Here is a 23214-nt window from a genome sequence, read left to right on the forward strand (position 1 = left end):
GTGCTATATAAATAAGCTTTGACTTGACTTGATCACATATTTGTTCAGTTGTTTAGCCATCTGCACAACTGGCAAAGTGTCAAGTAAAGTCTAAAAGCTTAGTCAGGTAATTGTAGGTAAATAAATGATCTGTGCAAACAATCTGACCTCAAGGAACTGCATGTCTTCTCCTTTAATGGTACTCTCTCTCAGCACAGCCTTTATTTCACCGGATGGAGAATCCACCCTGAGCAGGCTGAACACAGAGCCAATGTGATGTATCACGGCATGCACTTCTTGCTTAAAGAGGCAGTAAAGATGAAAGTTTAAATCACATTTACCCATATCAATCCAAACCAGTGTTTCTGAGTTGTTTCAGATCCCAGGGATATCCATTGTATAGGAAAACCCTTTGAAAAATTCACCAGAAAACTGTATCTCCCTTTGTGTTCCCAAAAAGACAAATAAGTCATACAGGTTTGGAAAGACATGACCATAAATGCTGATAGAACTGTCAATTGAGGGTGAATTATGCTTTTCTTTGATCACATAGGAGTAAAAAGTGAAGCTACTCTCCCTTGATTACTGTGCAGTTTCCCGAGGGTCTGGAGGAAACCACTGATTTGTCATTGTGGAACACAATGTACTGATGACAAAACTTCACATATTTACTCCTCTCCAAGTCCCACTGAGTCCACTCTGAAAAACATAAACTCATAGGTCTGCAAGTTGACTGCATATGTTCTGTGTGTTTTGATATAATTTGTGCTATCTGCCATCTCAATCACGCAGCTAACGAATCTTACATTTCTTGTTTTTGGCAGGCCTGCTGCACCATTACCTGCACTGGTGTCCATTAATTCGACTGGTGTCTAGACCACAGCAAAGTAGCACAGGACTCACATTTGCTGATATAAAGGTTTGAGTTAAATGTAGTGCTAGGATTGATGTGTAGAGCATCTGTAGGACTCGATTCATCAAGTGGACTGATCATGAAGCAAAAGTCACACCAGACTAACCAAGGTTTATTAAAACAGAAGCCCTGAAATGTAAAACGTCCTGTGTTGTCTGAAGAATTTTTTGCATGTTCACAGTTTTCTTTCCTAACCCTAACCCTAACCTAACTCAAAGACTATATGTGTCCCTGGAGCACAAAGGCAGTCTTAAGTAGCACAGGTATATTTTTAGCAATAGCCACCAATACATTACATTGTATGGGTCAAAATTATAAATTTTTCCTTTATGCCAAAATCATTAGGATATTAAATAAATATAATGTTCCATGAAGATATTTTGTACATTTTTTATCGTAAATCTATCAAAACTTAACTTTTGATTAGTAATATGCATAGCTAAAAACTTTATTTGGACAACTTCAAAGACTTTTTTCTCATTATTTTGAATTTTTTGTTCCCTCAGATTCCAGATTTTCAAATAGTTGTATCTCTGCAAAATACTGTCCTCCTAACAAACCATACATCAATGGTAAGTTATTTTATTCAGATTTTAGATGATGTATAAATCTCAAATTGAAAAATAAATAAATAAATAAATAATTAATAACAATTACCCTTGTGGCTGGTTTTGTGGTCCGGGGTCACAATTTTCTTGACCTTGACAGCTTTTCATCTTACATTACACAAAAACAAAACAAAAACAAACAAAAAAATAACATATCTATTCTCTTCTCACCTGCAGTAACTAAAAGTTGATGTACAGATGTTTAAACGATGTTGGATGGATCTGTGAGTTTTACCAGTTCATCTATGATAGTTTAATCTGAGACTGAGTGTTTCAATAGTTCGTTAGGCATTCAGTGATAAACATTCCAGTATTGTCCGCCGTATCGTGACGTGAATACTGGTCCCACATCCGCGCGACACAGTGCCGGGAACCGACATTTATCCCGGTACATCTGAGCGATCTCCGTAATGCTGATACATTAAATATGGCTGTATTGCATGAGAAAAAGGACACCCCACAGTAAACCCTGGTAGGAAAACCTGATGGGTAGGATAAAATGTCAGGAAACCGGCTCCCGGAGCATCTGATACACCATACGAGGACACGACATAATAACACACAACAGACATACTGCCAGAGACGAGAACATACACAAAATAGCAATAATGAATGCAGCCAGAACACGTTTCATCTGAGCATGTGATGCGGAAGTTGTCAGAATAACACGGATCAGGATTGAGGCTGTTGAGAACGAGCAGTCTGCGTTCTGCTGCAGTGTAAAGTGAAATACACATGAGAGGCTGTTATTCTAAGTTATAGTTTAGTCGTTTGACTGTATCTTTGAACCCATGACAGCGCAGTGTGACAAGAGTCAGTCAGTCGGCAGACAGGAATCCGACTGAACGTGGAGCTGGGGGTTGGAGCGCACGGCAACTGTAACTCTCTCTGATTGGTCAGATGCGATGAAATGTGAGTTATTTATAACAGATGGTACATTTACAGTTATTCAAGAATAATGGAAATCCCTTTAATTACTGTGAATAAATTAATTATTATAAGATGCCTATAACTCCTAAAAAGTTTGCAGTAGTATTTGATGCCATTTTTAGTGGCCTTATTCAGCTTTTGTCTGACAATATATTTTCTGAGTCTACCCCCTATGCTAATCTAGTAAGTATTAATGGGTATAAAAATTATAGATAATGAACTTAACTTTTATATTTAAAAAAAACAAAAAAAAACTATTGAATTTGTTATATGCTAAGACTGAATGGAAAGAGGTCTGGAATTTACACAGGAAATACTGTCTCACCAATAAAAATGAAGTTGCATATACAATTATTGGTAGCACTTTATTTTACAGTCCTGTTCCTCATGTACATACTATGTACTTATAGTAATTACAATAGCTATGTAATAACTAGGTACTAACCCTGAACCTACCCCTAATCCTAACCCTACCCCATTTAGTTACCTTGTGTTACCAGAAGACACGGAGACTGCATGCATCTTTTGTAACATAGAGAAAAAATCCATAAAACACTTATTTTATGATTGTGTATTCACCCAAATGTTTTGGATTGATATTTAAAATATTATATTTAAACTTATGAATGTAAAGATTCAATTCTCTTACGAACTTACTTAAAAGAACTTACCAAGCTGACTGATTACATTGATCAGTATTACAAGTTTGTATTACAAGTTTGTATTACAAGTTTGTAATACAAGTGTAGCACAAAGTGTATATATATATATATATATATATATATATATATATATATATATATGTGTGTGTGTGTGTGTGTGTGTGTGTGTGTGTGTGTGTGTATATATATATATATATATATATATATATATATATATATATATATATATATATATATATATTTATTTATTTTTTTACATATTTTTAACACCCCATAATACAGAAAATGATTTGAACAGACAGAAAAGACTAAATATTTTCACAATTTTGGGCAGAGAGAATGTTATAAAATGTTGTGTGTGTAAGTGCTACTGAAGTGGAAATTTACACTCGCCATGAGAGTTCATGTAGAACATTCTACTATTGACCATTCTGAGTGAACCAAGAGGGGGAGGAAGGGGATGAGAAGCAACTGATGCATATGTGAGAGAGGCGTTTTTCCTCATTTCCTCTCAGCGGAAATGTTAATGCACTGTGTGTGTATTGTCCATCTCAAAAGATAAAAGAGGCTCTGTAAATCTTACAGATTATATCACAGAAATGTGACTGTAAAGAGGGAAGAAGAAAGTGTACAGTGTGTCCCACTTTACGCAGACTGACTGACATTGAAATTATTGCATTGCTTATTTTTTGGGGGGCCCAAATTTGTCAATTTGTTTATGTATTAAAATTGACCACATTTTCATCCAACTGAATTCATGAAAAGGACAGCTTATCTTATTGCTTTCACAATATATTTATAATTTGCAATTTACTTGCATTTTAACATACTTGCACTTCTCTTTTTTTTTTTTTTTTTTTTTCTTATTTTCTGTGGCATTTAGGTTAGCAAATTAAATAAGTCCAATTATCCATGCATCTGTCATAGTAGTGAAAAGGACAAGTTTGATTCAGGTGTTTGTTTGTTTTTAAATCCTCTTTTATTTTTTCCTGATTGTATTGAAGAGTCATCTTTACTTTCATCACACAACATTACATCAAGCCTACTACAGGAATACACTGAAACAAACACAAAGTTTACAATGGATATATGGATATGCTCTCACAACAGTGAATGTAACATTGTGTTTATCGAACACCTTCAAACTGTTGTCTTTTATTTTCTTTTATTTTTTTCTTCTTTTTTCTAAAGTTTTTTTAAATTTGTCAATTTAAATTTCCCCACCCACAAATTATATGGAATCCATATTCTCTTTTTAAAGAGTCTTTTATATCTGCATCCCCAATCACAACAAGTATAGACCATAGACCAAAAATGTGTCTCTTACAATTTTTTTTACATTTCCAAACAGTCCACATGAGCCAACCACATACACAGTGTGATTTATTAGAATATTTATGTGTTTATTTGGTTCCTGTTTATGTTGTAATGCTCTTTTTTAGATGTAATTTACACCTTGCTCTGAATGTTTCGTGTGCAGAAGTATAGTACAATTTACATGTTTTACAGATATGTTCATGTCCTTTTAACTGTGAAAATGGTTGCCAGTGCAACTGAGAAGCTATTTTCAGGTTATTTTAAAACAAGTTTAGCTGATTGTTTCCTTTTTGACAGAGTCACAGGAGTCATTTTTTTCACTGCCATTTCTTTCTTTCTTTGTGCCACATACTCCTACAAGAGTAACTGTTTTCTAATCCAGTAAAAAGGATCACAATGCATGAATAAGTGAACAACTGAATAGCATAGATAATGGCAGGTGATCTGGTTTCCCTGACATACATGTACATCACAGTCAACAGCCCTAATGAATCACAAACCTAGGGTGTTAGAATGAATGGCTTTCTTAGTATTGTAATTAAGCCCTTATAGCGATGCATATATCTCCCCTTGGTGCGTTAACTCTATGCTTTCCTGAGGTGAACAGGATCAAACACACACATAGACAAAAAAAAAATAAATAAAAAACTAAAATCTCTGAGATGCAAGACAGATTGATAGCTGATATATTCCATATTGCAGGCAGTACAAAGAGACTCCTCGATTTACTTTCCATTGAGTGTTTTAGGTGGTCTATAGGTGCTATACGTTACTATATACTATATAACTGCTTGTTTTATATGCCATCCCATATACATTCTAATCCATTTACATAATATAGTGCTATTTATTTTATTTGTTTAATAAAATATGATTTATTCAGTTCCGGTATAGTTATTTAAAACTATTCTTTGAAAAAATAAATATATCCGAATATATATAAACCAATGTAATTTGTGACGTAACTCTGTAGCTGTAGGCCGTGTCGTTGGGTTTCCTGTCAACTCAAGAGATTTTCTGACCACACAGATATTACAGTGTGTGGCAATGCAGCGAGGGGTCCAAACGGGGTTTCCCAAAGTCTTCAAATTGTATGAAAACTCAAGATTTCCCACGGCCTGTAGAAGGGCAACCACAGAGGTGTATGATTTAAGACCACATAAAGGGGCAACATTTCAAACATTGAAACAAACAAAAGCATTTTGTTTAATATATATATGTCTTATTGTTATCATATTTGTAGTATGCTTTAGATTTGTAATTTCCTTCAAGTATTGCACCAATAGGGAACTAAGCATCATGAAGGATGGTGACCCCATCATATGCCGTTCATCTAGCAGCATCCATCCAAAGATAGTGAGAAATGATTGATGTTTATGTTAATCGCTATGGCTAATTGGCTCCCTTTCAAAACAGTGCTACAAATGTGGGAAAGATGCCACAAATATGGGAAATAAAATTTCTGTTCAGATTTATAGGCTAGTATTTACATTACAGTTTCTCTTATACAAACAAATCAGCCCCCAAGTACTGTAACAGTTTTGAAACTACTATCTAGTTATTCTTGGATTTAGTTGTTTTAATTTGTTTAAATACTCTGACAACCATTTTTCTTAGCTGAGAATATCATTTGCATAGAAGGTCTGAAATTAAAATCCTCTGACCAAACATTTCTTTTACTGCTGTTGATCAGATTTTTAGTTTTTTTTTTTTTTTTTTTTTTTTTTGAATGATAACAAATGAAGATGCATACATACACACATCCAAAATTATTCACACATACTATTGGACCATATAGCAATATTTTTTTTCCCTTATCTTTCCCCAGAACATGCAATCTCTACTTGCTTAAAAGTTCCCTTATTTCTCAGACTAGCTTTGTGTTTTTCTTAATTATTATAGTTATTTAATAAAAAATATTTTCAAACAAATAATGGCTTTGACACCTAATGTGTTATTATAAGAGACTGGTCATCACTTTTTAAAGACTTAATAGACAGTGATCCTGAACCTTACAGATATATTACAGGTTTACAGACAGATAGCACTCTTCTGACCACTACTGTAAAAACATCTAACAATTGTGCTCTTTACTGACTGACGACCATCCACTATTGCTTTTGACCTTTTTTTTTAAACCGTAAAACATAAAATTCAACCAATATATATTTAAAAAAAGGATCTAAACAAGTGACAAAGTAACAATGGATTTAAAACAGTAATAAACAAAGGAACTCAATACAAGAATAAAAAAATAAAATAAAATAAAAAACCCTTGAATTAAAAAATATAAATAAACTTCAATCAAATTTGTTTCTATATACAAGCAATGTTGGAAAAAAAAAATACCATGAATAGAAAAATAAGTTAGACACTCTACAAACATAGCAAGGCAACAATAGAACAACAAAACAAAAATATAATGCACAAGATTCCAACTCGCCAGTACCGTACAATGGTTGTAAAAACACCCCATTTGCAGCCTGAGGACAATTTCTTAATACTTTGGAAAGGACCATGAATAAAAAATAGACCTTATTGGTCAGAACCTGACACTATTTTCCAAATGATTTCTTATGTGATGATCTGAGTCTTATGTTTGGGCTTGTACTAGAATTTCTTTCGTCCTCTTCTTCATATTCTCTCTGCTGAAGTATAAATGCACAAATCCTCTTTGTCAGTCTCTCATTGATAATGTGAACAGTGTAAGGTCTTGGATTACATGCATTCCTAGTCCACTTTACACTTTTATAGCACACAGAAAGAGAAAAAAAAAGGACAAAAAATAATAATTAACAGGATTATTATTATATATTTTTTTTCATTCTGGAATGTTGAGTTAAAGGACTTAGCATAGAGATGTGTGTTATATTTCCCATGTTCATGATTTTTTTTGTTTGTTTTGGGTTTTTTTTTTTTTTTTTTTTTTTTTTTTTGGAAAAACCTATGAAGTTTTTTCTAAGTGTCCTTAAAATCGCTATTTCGTCCATTCCTGAGAGGGGAGTGAAAAGCTTTTCCCAGGTAACAAGAGAAACACGGAATCACACTTCTCCATGAGTCACTCGCTGTGCTGCTCTAATGAGAACATGTCAGCTTGTTTTCAGAGCAATGCACACGCATATTTCAAGATTTACTGTAGGCGTTATAAGTTACACTGATTGACCTGTTTAGTTCGTTGATATTGTGCGACTGGATTCATCGCTCTCCGCTGCCTTCGTGTACTGTGTTCTGTTGGCCAGGAGGAGGAAGTTGTTTGGAGCCATCATGCTCAAATATCTTTGGCCATGCTGTTCGGTTAGAACACAGATACAGACTTCCCAAATAACCTGTGAAGAACAATATGGAATACAAAGAAGGCATTACAATCCAATTAAATACATTGTTTTCAAGGTGAAATGTGTAATGTCTGTTCCATTATATAACAAATATATACAGTATTGTTCAAAATAATAGCAGTACAATGTGACTAACCAGAATAATCAAGGTTTTTAGTATATATTTTTTTGCTACGTGGCAAACAAGTTACCAGTAGGTTCAGTAGATTGTCAGAAAACAAACAAGACCCAGCATTCATGATATGCACGCTCTTAAGGCTGTGCAATTGGGCAATTAGTTGAAAGGGGTGTGTTCAAAAAAATAGCAGTGTCTACCTTTGACTGTACAAACTCAAAACTATTTTGTACAAACTTTTTTTTTTTTCTGGGATTTAGCAATCCTGTGAATCACTAAACTAATATTTAGTTGTATGACCACAGTTTTTTAAAACTGCTTGACATCTGGGTGGCATGGAGTCAACCAACTTGTGGCACCTCTCAGCTGTTATTCCACTCCATGATTCTTTAACAACATTCCACAATTCATTCACATTTCTTGGTTTTGCTTCAGAAACAGCATTTTTGATATCACCCCACAAGTTCTCAATTGGATTAAGGTCTGGAGATTGGGCTGGCCACTCCATAACATTAATTTTGTTGGTTTGGAACCAAGACTTTGCCCGTTTACTAGTGTGTTTTGGGTCATTGTCTTGTTGAAACAACCATTTCAAGGGCATGTCCTCTTCAGCATAGGGCAACATGACCTCTTCAAGTATTTTAACATATGCAAACTGATCCATGATCCCTGGTATGCGATAAATAGGCCCAACACCATAGTAGGAGAAACATGCCCATATCATGATGCTTGCACCTCCATGCTTCACTGTCTTCACTGTGTACTGTGGCTTGAATTCAGAGTTTGGGGGTCGTCTCACAAACTGCCTGTGGCCCTTGGACCCAAAAAGAACAATTTTACTCTCATCAGTCCACAAAATGTTCCTCCATTTCTCTTTAGGCCAGTTGATGTGTTCTTTGGCAAATTGTAACCTCTTCTGCAAATGCCTTTTTTTTTAACAGAGGGACTTTGCGGGGGATTCTTGAAAATAGATTAGCTTCACACAGACGTCTTCTAACTGTCACAGTACTTACAGGTAACTCCAGACGGTCTTTGATCATCCTGGAGGTGATCATTGGCTGAGCCTTTGCCATTCTGGTTATTCTTCTATCCATTTTGATGGTTGTCTTCCGTTTTCTTCCATGTCTCTCTGGTTTTGCTCTCCATTTTAAGGCATTGGAGATCATTTTAGCTGAACAGCCTATCATTTTTTGCACCTCTTTATAGGTTTTCCCCTCTCTAATCAACTTTTTAATCAAAGTACGCTGTTCTTCTGAACAATGTCTTGAACGACCCATTTTCCTCAGCTTTCAAATGCATGTTCAACAAGTGTTGGCTTCATCCTTAAATAGGGGCCACCTGATTCACACCTGTTTCTTCACAAAATTGATGACCTCAGTGATTGAATGCCAAACCGCTATTTTTTTGAACACACCCCTTTCAACTAATTCAACTAATTGCCCAATTGCACAGCCTTAAGAGCGTGCATATCATGAATGCTGGGTCTCATTTGTTTTCTGAGAATCTACTGAACCTACTGGTAACTTGTTTGCCACGTAGCAATAAAAAAATATACGAAAAACCTTGATTATTCTGGTTAGTCACATTGTACTGCTATTATTTTGAACAATACTGTAACATTTGTTATAAACAAATGGAATGACAAAATAATTACTATTTTCAAACCTAACATTTCCCCTCTTTACCATCTAACCTAACTAATTACACTGGGATAGGAGCTGGAAAAAAATGCACACTTCACCCTTAAATGTTGTATTACAGACAGTATATATGTGGCTTCTATGTTCTGAAAAGGGACACAAGAGCCAGTCGGCTGTTAATCGTTAGTTTATATAAAGCATAAAGAAACATTTCTGAGACATTTGTAACAATGCAAGTGGTAATGTAACAAAGTTAAGAGTTTAACTTTATTGAGACCCATACTGAATGTTTTAGCTCACGAGTTGTATCTTGTCAGGTCCTGTAGTGGAGTGCCAGCAAGATGTTAAGTTAATGTTACTGTCAGTAGCTGCATTTTCATTACCTTTCAAATTGCGCAAATTTAAATTGCTAATTGAAAATGCACCCAATGGAAACACATGCATTTCACAAAAACTCCCACATATCACAAAAACATTTTTACGCTCACAAGAGGTGGTTTTAAGGCAATTTGAAAAAGGTATGATTCACAAAAGTGGAGAGAAGGGAAAGTTTTCTTTTTTTTTTTGCCACATTTACAGGTCATCTGGCATGCATAAGTAACTCCAAGAAACACCTCATATGTGGCCGCTCTCCAGTATGCGTGTATCCCTTATTTACACTGCATAACAGTTCTGATACACCAACCGGAGCTGATTCTAGCCACTCTAGTCAACACTTGATTAGATTGCAACATATAATCATTGCTGTTAATAATGTTCACCGTTTGTTTGATTACATGACATTAACTAACTGCTTTGATTTCTGCCATATGAACATTAACTTGAGATAGTCACCACCGATAAGCTACTACTAAATATTAGTGTAGAAACTTTAATTTTCTGTAAAGCTGCTTTGCGAACAATTTACATTGTGAAAAGCACTATACAAATAAACTTGAAGTGAATTTAATCGAAATTTAATCGAATATTTGGTGTTACCAGCCACACAGCTGCACATTTCAGAGGCATCCCAAAAGCAGAACATGAGCCCTAAGTAGATTAAACTCAGGAACATGACCCCTTAGTGTGTGATGATAATGCATAGAGAGAGAGGACTCAAATGCGAGTGCAATGAAAACTGTCTTTTAATGAAACAAAGTTTGGCCACAGGTATTCCAACAAAGGCGTAGGAGAAATAGACAAACAGAAGCTGACCCGTAGACTGTGTAGCACAAATAAACTGAGACGACCTCTGTGGCAGTGGTGACAAGCAGACTGGTGAGGCGGAGGCTTTCAGGACTCACGAAGGAGCCGGCAGTCGGTGCTTGCAGAGCGGGAAAGCCGAAGCAACTCTCAGCAGGTAAGGTTCTGTGGGTGCAAATGGTGAGCACAGAGTAATTCCAGAAGTGGTAGAGAGCTACTCACAGGACAGGACAGGACAACACTAACGTGCAGACGCCAATGGTCAAAACTCATAGGTGACATCAAACAATCTGACAATGAGACAGGAAAAAGAGAGGGTAGAAGTAGCCAAGATAATGAGGCAGGATGAGAAACAGGTGGAGGGAAATTATCCTAATGGGAAGTTGAAACAGGCACGTGTTGGTCCGCACGGACAACACTGTGGCTGTTTCGTACATCAACCGACAGGGCGGTCTACGATCACGTCGCATGTCTCAACTCGCCTGTCATCTCCTCCTCTGGAGTCAGACGCGGCTCAAGTTGCTGTGCGCTATCCACATCCTGGGGGAGCTCAATCGTGCAGCCGACGTGCTCTCACAACAGCTCACCTTTCCCGGGGAATAGCGACTCTACCCCCAGACGGTCCAGCTGATCTGGAGTCGATTTGGGGAGGCCCAGGTGGACCTGTTTGCTTCCCACGAGTCCTCCCACTGCCAGCTGTACTATTCCCTGTCCCAGGCCCCCCTTGGCATTGATGCACTGGCACACAGCTGGCCTCTGGCACTACACAAGTATGCGTTTCCAACAGTGAGCCTGCTCACACAGATGCTGTGCAAAGTCAGGGAGGACGAGGGACAGGTCCTGTTGGTTGCGCCTTACTGGCCCACCCGGACCTGGTTTTCGGAACTCATGTTCCTCGTGATAGCCCCTCCCTGGTGCATTCCCCTGAGGAGGGACCTTCTCTCTCAGGGGCTTGGCACCATTTGGCACCCCTAAGTGATCTGCCACCAGCGGTGGTAGACACTATAACTCAGGCTAGAGCCCCCTCTACGAGGCAGGCCTATGCTCAGAAGTGGAGTCTGTTCACTGATTCCCTCCTGGGACCTCTCTATTGTCCTGGCGGGACTTCAGAGGGGTCCCTTTGAGCCGCTGGATTCAGGCGAGCTTAAGTTCCTGTCTCTCAAGACAGCGCTCCCGATCACGCTCACTTCCATCAAGAGGGTCGGGGACCTCCAAGCATTTTCGGTAAGTGAAGAGTTCCTTGTGTTCGGGTGGCCTACTCTCATGTTGTCCTGAGACCCCGGCCAGGATACGTGCCCAAGGTTCCCACCACTCCCTTCCGAGACCAGGTTGTGAACCTGCAAGCGCTGCCCCTGGAGGAGGCAGATCCAGCCTTGGCGTTGCTGTGTCCCGTAAGAGCGCTTCGCATATACGTGGACCGCACCCAGAGCTTCAGAAGCTCTGAGCAGCTCCTGGTCTGCTTTGGAGGTCAGCAGAAGGACAAGGCCCACTGGATAGTGGATGCCATCACCTTGGCGTTCCATTCCCAAGGCAAGCCGTGCCCCATGGGGGTGAAGGCCCACCTCCAATGGAGTGTGGCCTCCTCTTATGCGTTGGGCGCATGGCGCCTCTCTGGCAGGCATCTGTCGGCTGGGCGACACCTAACACCTTCGCAAGGTCTTGCAACCTTCGTGTAGAGCCATTTTTTTCCCGTGTGTTGTGTTACAGGTAAATTAGCGAGAAGGGCTGGCTGGGTGTCACGCTTGCTGTCCTATTCCCCCTAACACAGGGATGCGAGCGCCTTTCTTCTCCCAGTAGAGTACCCCGGTTGGCGCACACTGGTTGAGCATCCTCCAGCATCCTCAGCAGTCAGACTTGGCAGAGCAGTCTGTCGCCAGGCCCAGTACTGGTGTTAGCATGCCTGGAGTTCCGGTCAGCCCCTGTACTGGGCTAGGTGTTCATATCGCTTGATTCCCTACGGGTAATCCCATATGTGTATTCTTCCATGGTAAGGTTTCCCTCTTGGCAAACCCGTGTCTTCCCTTGACAGACCCGCTCCGTCAGTCTCTTCTGGCAGCTGTTCCATCCCTACTCTAAAGTAAGACCTGCCTCAGAGGCCCATTCCATATGTAGTACTGCCCCCCAGGCCAGTCCATATCAGTATCTCCACACGTCACTTCCCTACGGGTAGGATGTGGTCTGCGTAGCGACCTTTTCCTAAGGCTCGCTTCCCCATCGTCTTGCCAAGCTGTAAGAACAAAGAAGGAAGATTTGAAGCAATCTTTCTCCGAAGGTTGAAATCCCTTCCACTAACTTTGTGTGGGCGGAACAGCAGTGTGGCCTTCTCCAGCAGCGATGTACTCTCCCTTTGGCCCCTTCGGTACCAAGGTCAGTGAATTTGCGCTGGGGCTTTGGGAAGGTTACGACCTTAAGTGTAGCTTTTGTGGCACGCCAGGGCTTGTCGACAATTGCAGCGCCACAGGGTTGTGACAGTGTTCAGGTTGTGGTGTTTTCCATAGGACCCCATTTGTCATTCAACATAACTCGTAGTGACCGACAGATAGGGAACGTCTCGGTTACATACGTAACCCTCGTTCCCTCATGGAGGGAACGGAGACGTTATGTCCCCATGCCACAACCTTGAACCACTCGCTGTTGCCGGGACACATTCTCGGATCCTCAGCGTAAAACCTAATGAGTGGAAGCACCTGTCGCCCTATTTATACCTGTTGGCACGGGGAGTGGCTCAGGTATGTTAAATCCTCTAGCCAATTTTCATTAGCGCTTTCTATTAAACTCAGAGATGATTGGCCTCCCAAGTGAGACCCCATATGTCGTACGACATAACGTCTCCGTTCCCTCCATCAGGGAACGAGGGTTACGTACTATGTAACCGAGACGATATATTTATTCTTTATCAAAGTATATTCTTTACTCTGCCAGGCACCCTAAAATGGCTCGTTCAAACACGTCCCCACATGTCTACGTCATGATGTGGAAATATTTGCATAATGCAGCCCAAATGTTCACACAAAGAAAGAAGGCGTGGTTTCAGTAACCGCAGTTAGTGTTGAGCCAGCAGCCATGTCAGGGAGATAACTCTGTGTTTCTAGACAAATGAAAAGCACTTTATTTGGCCTTCCGAAAGTAGATGCATTTAGAAATCTTTAAAATTGCTTACAACAGAACAGCAACATTACGTTCGGTCAACACTGCACTGGCTCCCTATTAAACGTTGTATATATTTTAAAATCTTGCTTATTACTTATAAAGCCCAGAGTGGTTGAGCACCTCGTATTTTGAATGAGCTCTTGTTAAATTAGTCCTCCATGTCCTCTGCATTCTCAAAACTCTGGCAATTTGATAATACCTAGAATATCAAAATCAACTGCGGGCAGCAGATCCTTTTTCAATTCAGTGCCAAAACTCTGACCTACCTAACCTACCTAATATTGTTCAGGAGGCAGACACACTCTGTCAGTTTAAATCTAGATCAAAGACCAATCTCTTTATCCTAGCTTACACATAACAGGACAACACATTTCTAATATTCAAATCCATTAAAGGATTTTTAAGATGCAATAATTAGGACAACCGGAACCGGCAACACTTCTCATAAATCACAATGTAGTTGCTACATCGTTAGAAGAATGGCATCTACGCTAATATTAATCTGTTTTGCTCTTATTCGGAGGTGACCGTAGCCACCAGTTCCAGTCTGTATCCAGATCAGAGGGTCACTGCAGTAACCCAGATCCAGTAAGTATCCAGACCAGATAGTGCATAAGCTCCTAGAGATGACTTCGACAGCCCTGAATGTCAGCGGAGACCAAGACAAATAGATGACCCCCAGAGACAGATCCCCAGCAGGGCTGTAACTGGGGATTGCGGGGCCCCAGTGCAGGTTGTACCAGTGGGCCTGTTTGAATTTGTATGTCCATTCTATTTATTTATTTGTGCTATTTACAGAATTCAAATGTATAATCTTTTGCTTTTCACTTTGTTTTTTTTTTTGGTTTTTTTTGTGGATCGTCTCATTCTGTTTGTGACACTGCACGTGACAAAACCATGCTTTTTTTTACTACCAAGACGCAGTTTCTGACTGTGAGTTATTCCATAACGGACATAAACATTACTGTCCCTGAAGAATTGAAATGTAAACAAAGGAATTATCATCCATATTACAACGTTATTACTTCATTGGACTAAACATGCTTCATGAGATTTCATTCAGTGAATCCTTACCTTTTTAACTAAACCGGGATTTACAGCTGTGGGTGTGTTTATGTCTCATTATTACAATGAATCTGGTTTGTACTGCATTTTCATTCTTCATGTTTTGATATGTACTGCTTACACAAATATAGCAAATACAGTCTTTATAAGCTTTCCATTGAAAAACAGCGATCTGTCGTAGATGCTTGAGGCTTAGATCTTTATAATGTGATATAGTTTGTCAAGATTAAATTTGTCCCCGTTTCATTTAATCTATTCGTAAACATTGACACGTGCGAGTTGAGGGGTCATTGAGGATGCGGGCGTTCTGGTGCAGGCTAACAAGTATATATATATATATGTGTGTGTGTGTATATATATATATATATTAGAGGTGGGCGTAGATTATTTTTTTTAAATCTAGATAAATCTAACTGTAATCTTGGGATTAATCTAGATTAATCTAGATTAAAATGGCTCATTTGAATTCTGCCGAAGGCATTCAGAATATGTGTGCTACCCAAATAAAATAATGACTAAAAGTAAGTCTTTTAGAATGGGTTTCTTTAAGACAGGTGGTGCATTAGACCAAGGGCTCTTGTTTCCAAAATGCATCACAAAGTGCTCGAGAAAGCTGTAAACTAAGTCCGGTGACACACTGGCTGCGTGGCGTGAGCGTGCGTTTCTTCAGCTGTCAGTTGTGTGGCGCCTGCATTGCGTTTTCTGTTTTGAATTGTGCCTGACGCGGTGCTGACGCGCTGCTGCTGATGCTGTAGGTGACATAGAGGGAGGCCGCGGACAGTCCAGGCTCTTGTCTTCACGACAACAATATATAAACTTCATGTTGAGCATTAATATAAAGCCTACTGATAAAGGACACCATCAACAGTATTGATGGCAAAATAGACTATGTTTGACAGGTGCAATATTTGAAAATCAATAATTATTTATATATTTTTTTAATTACATTTATATCTGAATTTATGTCGGCGGATTCAGCTGCATCCATGTTAGCACGTCACGTTTGATGTGGTAATTTCACAGTAGGTATACACACAGGTTTAAAGACTTGTTCTCGCCCCCTACATATTCAGCTAGGTATACATACACGCTAAAATATCAAGGTGAAAGTCATCATAGCTCACGTAGTATAGACCCAGCTCCCAACCCAACTTTGAGAATAGATTAACGGCGATATTTACCACCACCACCACTAATATATATAAAAAAGTTATCCTTTTTTTTCAAGTATTTTTTTGGCCAGATAATTAAATACATTTTTTTATTACTTTTTACACCTCCATGCGAATAAAGCATGTATTTTAAAGTGGATGGACGGTGTGAAAAAGTTTTAGTGTAAGTGAATGAGTGACTTGATTTAGTCTCGCTGCCAACTCCTGATTAAGACTGTATTTATATATTTCAGAATTTCAAATTATAAAGTCACTTACTGTCCAACTTTCAGAGCCAACAGTGTTGTCGCCTTTGTTTTATGACCCAGACCTAAAGTCCTGTGATTCCAGTCCTGGTTGGCTTTAAAACACACACAAACAAACAATACAAATTCATTTGTTGTATATGTTATAAAAAATTGCATAAAATATGATATAAAATTACTCATAATGTCATGTCATGGAATGGTTTTGTTTATCTTTCATAGGCTGCATTTACACTTGGTATTAACATGCAATCACTGTGATCCTATCAAGCAGATCAGATCATCAGTCAATCAGAACATGGCATGTTTACACTTGGCAACATCAACTGACTTATTTTGTCTGGATAACCGATCGTACGTATCTATCTTTCCCGCACAATATTTAAATAAGTCTACAGAGAATGGCCCAGTGCAAAGTCAATCTGAAGTGGTGGGTTTTCTTTAAAAAGCATTTTCAGTCGTGGGATATTTTACAAATCAAAGATAAGTGTAGGAGTCTAACTAGTGTCCCACATTGGTGTTCTCCATCTCTCTTCGGACAGTTTGCGAGAGAGTTTTGTGTGTCGTCCATGTCATTTCACTGAGATCCGATCAAAATGTGTCCTCGACTACCTCTGGACCAGGACACATTCCGATCAGAAGTGCTTTTTCACTTGTCTTTTCAATGTGTATGTGGACAACGTCCAGATACAGGTCGCATGTTAATGCTAAGTGTAAACGCATCCATAGATTCACTTCAACGCTGTTTAGTAGCTGGTGTGACGATTGGCTTAAGCCCATATACAATCACACAATCATAGTTTATTGGCAGATATTTCTAGAAACTGTCTCTTCTCACTGTTGCTTGATCTGCAGCTTTCTGAGGCACCACATGGGCTGGCATTTCAGCCTGAATCTATGGAGCACAAAGCTTCAGTTTTCTCTCTCTTGCTTTCTCCTGATTGCATGCTTGATATGTCTCAGTGGAGTTTGCATATGACGATTTGTGCCCGAGTTCAGAAACAAGTGATCTCTTGTAGATTTAATGTGCTATCTGCCACCACATCTGACTTTGAGGAGTTCAGACTGCCCTTTGCCCTTCTTTAACTTATACAGAGCTTTTGCATGTAATTTATCATGCTGTAGACAGGCTTAAACTGGATTGGGATGAGTCTGTCCAGCCAGGGGCTCACTCCAAGCTGGATGAGTGGTTGTTAGCAGGCCCATATTTGCTGTGATTATAGGATCTATTGTAAGATCTCACAGTCCATTTTTAAGATGGCTAAACAGGGGTTATTCAGAGATGCTGGATATGGAACAGACATTAGTGGCTCATCTCTCACCCTCTTATGGAAATTGAGGCCTAATATACTGTTCAAACTGTGTAGGACAATGTCTGCTTTGATCAGAAAGTCCTGTATAGCTGCTGGTTGAGCAAGTATGCTGTTGCACACCATGGCAGTCCTGAAGGGTTCCCAGCTGAAGATCCTGAATGAGATGGAAGCATTGACTGCTTGTTCCCTGAAGCAATCAAATCAATCAAGGCAATCTGAGAAATTGCTTTGTGATACTAAGTACATGGCTAATACTATTGGTCTTTCGATGGTGTGTTTGGACTGAATGCTATCTCTGGCTAAGGAAAGAAAACATCCTGCTAGATGCTTTGATTTTGGGGATGCTTCCTGCTAGACTTTCTGATATTTTGCTTGGGACTTCTCTACGGCACTGGAGCCTTTGAATGGACCTCCTTGTGAGTCTCTAGAATAAGTCTTGGATCAGCTTTTGACTCTCAAGAAGGTTCTCTTGCTGACTTTTAAGAGAACTAGTGAAATGCATGCTTTGACAGTGAGCTTTTTATGTTAGGATTTAGCTCATTAGCCGCATTTCCACTGTCGGGCCAGTGCAAGCCAGGGCTTAAAATGGGCCGGGCGGGGCTAATAGCCTCAGGCCAGAATAGCGCAGGGTTTCCACAGTCAGGGCCTGAAGAAAGCACACCCTTTACACGACTCTCAGGAACAACATCATGCAACCTCATCACTTCTCAGAAAAAGAGAATACTAAGAAAACTAAGAAATAAGTCACTGGAACTAGTGTGATCACAAAATGAATATGATAAGAGCGCCCGTTTGTTTGCATGCTTTGTTAAATATTCAAATTCAAAAGCATCAATGAAAATTTGTGCAGCAGAGCCAGATAATGAATGTGCATGCCCACTGCTGGAGCGTTTCTCGTTCTCAAGTCTAGAACCGGTTGCATTGGTTTTTGCATCACAAGTACACTGAATCGAGAACCGTTTCTGTCGGAAGCATCTGATTCGAGAACCGAAGAGGTGAGGATACTGCGCATGTGTGATTCAGCGTGAAGGAGACTGACACAGATTGCATCTGAACCGAACAGATTCTTTTGGTGATTGATTCTGTTCTAATTTTATGATCTCTGTCCACTGGAACGCTATTGCTTTTAATTTAAAATGGGTTATTTAAAATAATTACTTATCAAACAGATGGAATTAGAAATAAAGGCCTGCCTCTAATAAAAGCCTGCTTCAAATAAAAGCCTGTTACCTTCTGCAGTTCAGGTAAATAAAGGCCCCGGCTTTTATTTGAGGTATTGCGGTATTGATATTTTATTTATTTATTTATTTATTTTTAATGCTTATGAAAATAGCCTGCCTATTCAGTCGAGGCGGTTTCTGTTTATTTGTAGCCACAGTTGCCTATACGTCACATTTAGAATGAAGGATAATATCTCTATTTTTGTTTTGTTCCTGAATAAAAACATTATTATATTTTTATGATGGCGGTGCACCTAAACTCTCGAGACGAGACTTATGACAGATAATATAAGTTCCCTTTCAGTTGGTCATGTTCGACGTTTCGAATGGGATCTCGACCGTGAGCCCAATCACCTTCAAGTAGTACAAAATGAGCCAATGGTACACAAAGTACCTCGGTCTGCGGGATTTGCATCGCGAGCTCTGCCCCGCAGAGCAGGTATATAAGGAGCAACTCGCATTCAAGCTTTCGCTTCGGAGCCGAGCACATCGCATGCTGCTTTCACTGGAGTGCTACAAGCAAGAGCTGGTGTTGATGTGACGGCGCGATTCAGTGGTTCGTCAGGGTTTCCTGCGACAATTCCCGTGTTCCCCTGAGCACTTCAACTCCTCTGAAAGACTTCTTTCACTAAAAGAGCTGTTTCCTCTACCTCCGGGTCCCAAGAGGCCACGAACGACAGTTGGCGACGTGCTTCCTCGCTGCGCTCGTTCTCCTCTCCTCATGCCAGTTTCCATGCAAAGCCGTCTCGAGAACGCTTCGCCTTCTCATGCCCTCTTTGCTACTTAGAGTCAGACAAGTGCCCGCACTCTGCCCCTTATTAAGGGACGCAATGACTCCCATGCCGGGACTGTCTGCTCCACCACGCTGCCCAACCGTGGGTACGCCTGTAGTCCCCTTGACCCCACTGGTTCTGTTTCTGGGAGCATGGCTAGAGCTCCCCAGGCCTTCCCGCTGGCTCATCCGGACGCTCAGGCTCGGCTACGCGACTCAGTTCGCCCGGGTTTTGGGGTGTCTGCGCGACGATGGTGGGCAAAGATGCCCTTATCATGCGCATGGAGGTCGCGACCCTGCTGGCAAAGGGCGCGATAGAGCCGGTCCCTCCAGCCGACATGAAGTCCGGCTTTTACAGCCCTTACTTCATAGTACCCAAGAAGACAGGTGGGTTACGTCCAATCCTTGACCTGCGTGCCTTGACCTGCGTGCCTTGAACTGAGCTCTGCATAGACTCCCGTTCAAGATGCTAATGCCCAAGCGCATTTCCGAATGCATTCGTCCGATGGATTGGTTTGCAGCGATCGACCTGAAGGACACGTACTTTCATGTCTCCATTCTTCCTCGACACATACTGTTTCTTCGTTTTGCTTTCGAAGGGCAGGCATATCACTACAAGGTTCTCCTATTCGGGTTGGCCCTGTCTCCCCGCGTCTTTACGAAGGTCGCAGAGGGAGCCCTGGCTCCTCTCAGGGAACAAGGTGTCCGTATCCTCAACTACTCGGTCGCCATGTTCACGCGGCTTACGAATGAGCGAACGAACTGCTGAATTGCCTGAGACAATTCGAGGGCAAGAGAGCGGTTCCACTGAAACTGTTTCAGAGGCTCCTGGGGCATATGGCATCCACGGCGGTGGTCATACCGCTCGGGTTACTCCATATGAGACCGCTTCGGCACTGGTTTCACAACCGAGTCCCGAGATGGGCATGGCAACAAGGCATGCTCTGGGTGACCATCACTCCGGCCTGCTGCCGAAACTTCACCCTGTGGTTGGACCCCTCATTTCTACGGGCCGGCGTGCCCCTAGAACCAGTGTCTAGACATGTTGTTGTGTCAACAGATGCCTCTGCCACAAGCTGGGGTGCCATGTGCAACGTGCATGCTGTGTCAGGCTCCTGAACAAGACCCCGACTTCAGTGGCATGTCAACTGCCTCGAGTTGTTACAAAAACTGCATTCTTCCATCTTAGAAACATTGCCAAGCTACGAAAGATGTTATCTGTTTCTGATGCAGAAAAGCTAGTTCATGCATTTATGACCTCTAGACTGGACTATTGTAATGCACTTCTAGGTGGTTTTCCTGCTTCGTCAATAAACAAGCTACAGGTAGTCCAAAATGCAGCAGCTAGAGTCCTTACGAGGTCAAGAAAATATGATCATATTACCCCAATTTTACAGTCTCTGCACTGGCTACCTATTAAGTTCCGTATCAGTTACAAAGTATTACTTACCTATAAGGCCTTAAATGGTTTAGCTCCTGCATACCTAACTAGCCTTCTACCACGCTACAACCCATCACGCACCCTAAGTTAACAAAATGATGGACTTTTGGAAGTTCCTAGGTTAGGAAAGTCCACTAAAGGAGGTAGAGCTTTCTCACATGTGGCTCCCAAACTCTGGAATAGCCTTCCTGATAATGTTCGGGGTTCAGACACACTCTCTCTGTTTAAATCTAGATTAAAAACGCATCTCTTTCGCCAAGCATTCGAATAATGTATATCTTAAATTGTGAGTGTAGTTGCATCTGATCAAATGTTCATCTTTATTCATTAGCTTGGGTTAAACTAATTTACTTTGTTGGATCAGCAGCTATGCTAATGATGTCTCTATTTTGTTTCTATGTTTTGCCATGGGATTTACATCCCGTGGTAACTAGGATTTACACAAGCTCCAGTCTGGATCCAGAACACCTGAGAAGAGACGATGCTGACCCTCAGAGGACCCTGATGCTAACCCTGAATCAACAAACAGAACTAACAATTATTGCTACATGTGTGACTGCATCATATAATAATTATTAATTAATAATATTAATAATGTTCATCGTCTAGCTGACTACATCTTGTATTATTTTTTTTTTCTAAAAATCCTGTCAAATGTACACAAACTGACAGTCACCACCATGAGCTACTACTAGATATTGTAGAAATATAATATAATATAATATATTATATATAATATAATATAATATTGTAGAAATATAATTTTCTGTAAAGTTGCTTTGTAACGATTTGTATTGTAAAAAGCGCTATACAAATAAACTTGAATTTAATTGAATTACCAGCAGTACGGCTTGCTCTGCACTGCATCAGGGCCCTGCTGAAGGACAAGCACGTTCTGGTCCGTACGGACAACACTGCGACCATAGCGTACATCAACCATCAGTGAGCCTTCTTGCACAGATGTTGTGCAAGATCAGGGAGGACGAGGAGCAGGTCCTCATGGTTGCGCCTTTTTGGCCTGGCCGGACCTGGTTCCATGAACTTGTACTCCTCGCGACAGCCCCTCCCTGGCCAGGACCTTCTTCTCAGAGACGGGGCACCCTCTGGCACCCACATCCCGATCTGTGGAACCTACATGTGTGGGTCCTGGACAGGTCACGGAAGGTTTAGGTACCTTGCCACCACAGGTGGTAGCTATCATCACTTCAGCTAGAGCCGTGTCCACCAGACACGCCTATGCTTTGAAGTGGAACCTCTTCGTCACTTGGTGTTCTTCACGACGTGAGGACCCCTGGAAATGTCCCATTGGGTCAGTGCTTTCCTTTCTTCAGGAGGGGTTGGAACGAAGGCTGTCTCCTTCCTCCCTCAAGGTCTATGTGGTCGCCATTTTGGCTCACCATGACCCTGTTGAAGGTAAGTCTCTGGGGAGGCACGATCTGATAATCAAGTTCCTGAGAGGAGCAAGGAGGCTCAATCCGCCTCGCCCTCAGCAAGTCTCACCTCACAGTGGTTCTATCGGCACTGCAGAGAGCTCCCTTCGAACCCTTGCTCTCAGTTGAGCTAAAGTTTTTATCTTTGAAAACTGGGCTCCTGACTGCTTTGGCTTCAGTGAAGAGGGTTGGGGACCTGCAGTCATTTTCAGTTGACGAAGCGTGCCTGAAATTCGGGCCGGCTAACTCTCATGTTATCTTGAGACCCAGGCTCAAGACCTGCCATGCCCCCTAGGGGTGAGAGCTCACTCAACTAAGAGTGTAGCTTCCTCCTGGGTGCTGGCACATGGCGCCTCGCTAACAGACATCTGTAGAGCTGCGGGCTGGGTGACACCTAACACATTCGCAAGATTTTATAATCTCGGTGTAGAACCCGTGTCCTCCTGGGTACTCGCCCCTTCGGGCCAGTAAGGACCTGCTCAGTGTCAATCCGCTTGCTGCGCCATTCCACTCCGTGGACTGGATGTGTGCACTATTCCCCTCAGGTGAGTTCCTCGGTCAGAATACTGGGTTCCTCCAGCACTGTTAATGTCCAACACTTGCGTACATGCCCCTTGGTCAGCCCTGTGTGGGACTAGGTGCCTCCATGTGTTGTGATTCCCCTTTCTGGGCAATCCCACGTGTGTATATCCACAGTAAGTCTCTCTGCAGCATATGTCTTTCCC

The 23214-nt window shown here is 41.0% G+C and overlaps 1 protein-coding gene across 5 annotated transcripts in view; it reads right to left on the reverse strand.

Annotated features, from left to right (window-relative positions):
* Nucleotides 1–6103: 6103 nt before the first annotated feature.
* Nucleotides 6104–23214, reverse strand: part of bsna (bassoon presynaptic cytomatrix protein a) — a 135542-nt gene continuing 118431 nt past the window's right edge. For all 5 annotated transcript variants that reach the window (XM_052562835.1, XM_052562834.1, XM_052562833.1 and 2 more), the window contains 2 exons: nucleotides 16327–16408; nucleotides 6104–7735 (listed from right to left, as the gene is read on the reverse strand). The gene's annotated coding sequence lies outside the window, so the exon portion shown is untranslated. The remainder of the gene's footprint in view (nucleotides 7736–16326; nucleotides 16409–23214) is intronic.

This window comes from Carassius gibelio, chromosome B8 (assembly GCF_023724105.1).
Source record: "Carassius gibelio isolate Cgi1373 ecotype wild population from Czech Republic chromosome B8, carGib1.2-hapl.c, whole genome shotgun sequence".
Classification (NCBI taxonomy): domain Eukaryota; kingdom Metazoa; phylum Chordata; class Actinopteri; order Cypriniformes; family Cyprinidae; genus Carassius; species Carassius gibelio.